General features: G+C 36.3%; 1 protein-coding gene and 1 pseudogene across 1 annotated transcript in view; both read left to right on the top strand.

The window, feature by feature from the left end:
• The window catches only part of LOC107726484 (ras-related protein Rab-32-like), a 36,509-nt gene extending 33,248 nt beyond the window's left edge, over positions 1-3,261 (top strand). Inside the window, exon 5 of the transcript XR_001638273.1 lies at positions 3,251-3,261. The gene's annotated coding sequence lies outside the window, so the exon portion shown is untranslated. The remainder of the gene's footprint in view (positions 1-3,250) is intronic.
• The window catches only part of LOC107726401 (androglobin-like), a 53,630-nt pseudogene that overhangs the window by 14,480 nt on the left and 34,525 nt on the right, over positions 1-4,625 (top strand).

Raw genomic sequence — 4,625 nt, 5'->3', positions numbered from 1 at the left:
GATCTGCGCCGCACCTCTCACCGGCAAGACCGGCAAGTGCTGCAGGCTTATTGGCTCACTGACGCTGATGAGATTAACCCCTTAGGTAGGTACCGAACATAAATCGAAATGGAATCGAGATCGCGGATCATCCGAATACTAATTCATAGATACTAAACATGGTAGGGTTACATATAGGTAAGATGACAGGAACGAGTGGTTCCATCATAAGCCTGCATAAAACAGTATACAATATAAAAGACAATATACAAGGACAGTAACAACATACACAATGACCTGAAGGATATGTGTGTTCATTCAAAGAAAGGTTTTCCTATGAATTAATTAGAGAAGAGTCCATTTTTACTGTGCATTGTGTCTTTTCCTATGGAAAATGTAGTGATTTTCTTTACCCACATTCCTTTGGGCAATAAAACCAGTGATATCAGCATTTGTTGCCATGGAATCAGAGGCCTATTCTGCCTTCCTGAGGTGTTAAGACACATTTCTGGGGAAGGGTCCACAGGCCCTCATATGGCTTGTTAACTGAGGGGTGTTACAGAGTATTTGTTAAATATAACTAAAACTATATTGATTGTGTGTCTGATTGGTCCAGACGCTACATAAACTAATCTAACACACAAACACACGCACAGACGCTACAATACTGTTTCTAAACATGAAGAGCAAGTGGTCAAATTAACTTTATAATTTAACCCACAAGCTGAGTGTGGCCTCTTTCTTTCTTTTTCCGTCTTTCTTTTGGCCTTGAGCTTGATCATGTAACAGTCAGGGCATTGATGGCCTGATAAGAGATCAGAGATGACCTTGGGAGATGAAGATCAAACATTGATAATGCAGTGCCTCTGTTCCTTCCGCCACACTCGAAGTGTGAATTAGGAAAATATGGTTTGACAGATTACAGTGCCCTCTCCGCTGTTCACGCCTTTGTCTTTGAAACTAATGCCTTGATCTATCCACTAATTCTCTCTTCCTCTTATTCAAAATAGACGGCGCTCCATTCATTTCATTATGCTTTAAGTATTAAAGAGACGGAAGCCTGACAACAGGAAAAAAGTTCATCTTAGATTTTGAGGGCCTGCTAAGTTTTTCATGCATATAAAGTAGAAATGACAACTTTCATGTTTACTTTTATTTTTTTTTTATATATTTTTTATATTTTTTATTTTATTTTTTTACAAATGCTCTTTCTTTCTCTCTCTTTCTTTTTTCTTTCTGATTTAGCCACTGCTCCTATTCCTCAGATGGTAGTGTGTGCCAGTTACCAACCCTTGCATCTGATGGAGAAAAGAACCTCAGTTCTTACAAGGATGGTAAGCATGTGTATTTCAATCTGTAGAATATACACTACCTTTTACAAGTTACAAGTTTTTTTTGTTTTGTTTTAAGAAATGCGTTCTTCTATTTTGCAAGGATGCATTAAAATGATCAAAAGTGACATTAAAGACATTTTATAATGTTTAAAAAGGGTTCTGTTTCAAATAAATTCTGTTTCAAATAAATGCTGTTATTTTGAACTTTTTTCTTTAAATAACCCTGAAAAAAAATCAGCATATTAGAAAACAAAACAAATTCAGCTTTACTATCACAGGAATAACTTACATTTTAAAATGTTAAAATAGAAAAGTTATGTTATATTGCAATAATGTTTTACAATATTAGTGTTTTCACTGTATGTTTGATTAAATAAATGCAGCCTTGGTGAGAATAAGACACAAAAAAATCTTACAGAGCCCAAACATTTGAACGGTAATATAATATAATATAATATAATATAATATAAACAGTTTATTATTATATTATATTATCATTGAATAGTATAAGAATGGAGTCACCTACTGTATGTGATTGTGCTCATTCGATTTATTAGCTTTAAACCGATATCCCCACCCAGTTTGTTTGATATGATGCCTCCACTGGGCACACTTACCTAAAAGCTCATTAATGTGCAAACTTGCCCCAAATACTCTCCCTCCCTCTATCTTAGTCTCAAGCAATATTTGGCTGCATTTGGATTAGCATTGGCTGTCTAATCCGTTATTAAGTCTCTCTTCTATAATCTATGATCGTGGTGGGTGATGTGTTCTCCAGGATGATTTGTCTGAGAATCTGAGGCAGTATGGGCTCTCTCAGCTCTTCAGCCACCCTGTGCTGCTCACCTGCACTCGAGACTGCCCCCTGGTGGCCCCTCCTAAAGCTCCCCCAGTTCCTCAATGGAAACTCATCCGGCCCCCGCAAGCAGACTAACATTACTGATGAACCCAAGGGTAAGATGTGTTTTTATATGTTTTAATTTCTTATGTAATTATTATGATATATATTATAATGTCCATATAATAATTAGTATTGTTAAATATTATGATATATAATTGCCCTGGATGGATCAAACTAATGTTTACGCTCTTTAGAACCCCCTGTTCAGAAGCCAGAGCAGTTGATTAAAGTTTCCAGCCCCTTTATCAACATTAAACTCATGACTATGGCTGCACATGACATGTAAGCTCTGTGTTTCTGTGTGTGTGTGTGTGTACTGCAGACTGTGCTACCAATTACATTACAGCAAATATAGCAAAGCTAAGCTGAAAACTGTCCCTTAGAGAAAGTCACTAATGTATTTACTTGCCGTATAGAATCATTTACAAGCTTCTCATGCAGGTGTTTAACTTAATAAACACCTTTATTGCTGGCAGATCATAGAATGCATTTCCTGGGATAGTTTTCAGAATTGAATGTAGGCATTGTCAGGGGAGGACAACCAGAAACACTGTGTGTGTGTGTGAGACGAAGCTTAAAGGAGTAGTTCACCTAAAAATAGCTGAGTGCTAAACTATGCTGAGGTTCTCATTGAGCTGCTCTCGAGCACAAGACAGTATTCAGTCGCACTTAAGTAGTCTGAAACTCTTTAGAGCACGAGACATTTGTTTAACCTCAAAAAGTTGTTTTACATATTTTTAGGATACAAACACAAAATAGTTAGGCTTCTTATTAAATGCTGTGTGTGTGTGTGTGTGTGTGTTTTAGGGAACAGGGTGGCGTAAAGAGGCATGGGTATAATTCTAATCTGGCCTCCTTTTCTGAAATGGATGATAGTGAAGATGACAACACTAAGAACGACATCACCCAAAACAGTCTTAATACACTGGATGCCACTGAAGCCACTAAGGTATGTCTGAAAGAAATGGATATGTCATCTTAAATCACAAGTATTGTGTGATCAGTGCACCACCATTTAAAAGTTGGGGTCAGTAAGATTTTTAAAGGTTTTTAAAAGAAGTCTCCTATGCTCACCAAGGCTGCATTTATTTAATGAATGTTGTGAAATATTATTACAATTTTAAATAACGGTTTATTATTATAATATATTTTAAAATATAAATTATTCCTGTGATGGCACAACTGAATTTTCAGCGGCCATTACTCCAGTCTTCACATGATCCTTCAGAAATCTTTTTAATATGTTGAATTGGTGCTCAAGAATCCATGTTGAAAACAGTTCTGCCGCTTAATATTTTTGTGGAAATGGTGGTAATTTATACATTAATTTTATAATTTATAAATTTTGTAGGATTATAAATGTCACTTTCAATCAAATAATAAATATACATTTAAAAGCATTACTTTCAAATCTTACTGACCCAAACTTTTGAACGTTATTTTATGTCGTATGAATGGTGACTGCTCTCTCTGAACAGATGCAGTCGAGGGTTTAACTGTACTCCAGGGGTTGCACTGTGTGTGGCCGTGTGTTACAGTTTATGCCATCTGTACAAGCAGTGTGCAACAAAATGTTCTGCTCTCTGGCTGTAGTGTGACTGGTGGCCGGGAGGCCGAGACAGGCTATGACGCCTCTTTCTTTCCAGCTCCAATGTCACTCTGCCTGTCTCCCTAATCAAGAGAGCGCCTCTGGCAGATCCAGCATTAGAGAGAGAGAATAAGAGAGAGAAAGAATGGTAAAACACCTGTGCCTCGTTGCATAAAAGGACAGGTCATGTCCTCGGAATGATATAAAAAGCAGCACAATTAGCCTGTCAGTCATCAGCGTGGATGTCTCACAAGGGGTTCAGCTTAGATCGGACTGAGACAGATAGCTTCTGTGTAGTTTGTAAGACAAGTGTCCGTGTGTGCCTGTGGGATCTAACTGGATTGATGTACCCTTACAGGAATAGTTCACCCAAAAATAAAATCATTAATGTCTTTTGCTTACATTATTTACAGTGGTTCCGAACCCGTATGTCTTTCTATGGCACACATAATTTGACTGATTATTTATTTATCCTGGCCTCTCTTTTCCATATAATGAAAATGAATGAAAATTGGGGCTGTCACAACAAATAAGTATCAAAAATTTATCTATACGAATCATGTTCACTTATTCAAAGTCTTCTGAAGCCATTGGATAAGTTTTAGTCTGTTTCTTACACAAGAAGTATTATGATGACTTACACAAGAATTATGAAATCCAGCCTATTTACTGTTTTTTTTTTACATTAACATTTTTGATAATTGAAATAAAGAACTAAATGAAAATTGGAGATGTTGCCTTGGCAACTAACTAAAATAATCTTTGTCCAAAAATTATTTCAACTAAAAAAAAAAAAAGAGAGAGAACAAAAAAAAAAAAGAAA

This window comes from Sinocyclocheilus rhinocerous, unplaced genomic scaffold (assembly GCF_001515625.1).
Source record: "Sinocyclocheilus rhinocerous isolate Xijiao unplaced genomic scaffold, SAMN03320098_v1.1 scaffold605, whole genome shotgun sequence".
NCBI lineage: Eukaryota > Metazoa > Chordata > Actinopteri > Cypriniformes > Cyprinidae > Sinocyclocheilus > Sinocyclocheilus rhinocerous.
The sequence above is the reverse complement of the archived record's forward strand: the minus strand, read 5'-3'. Positions and strand labels throughout refer to the sequence as shown.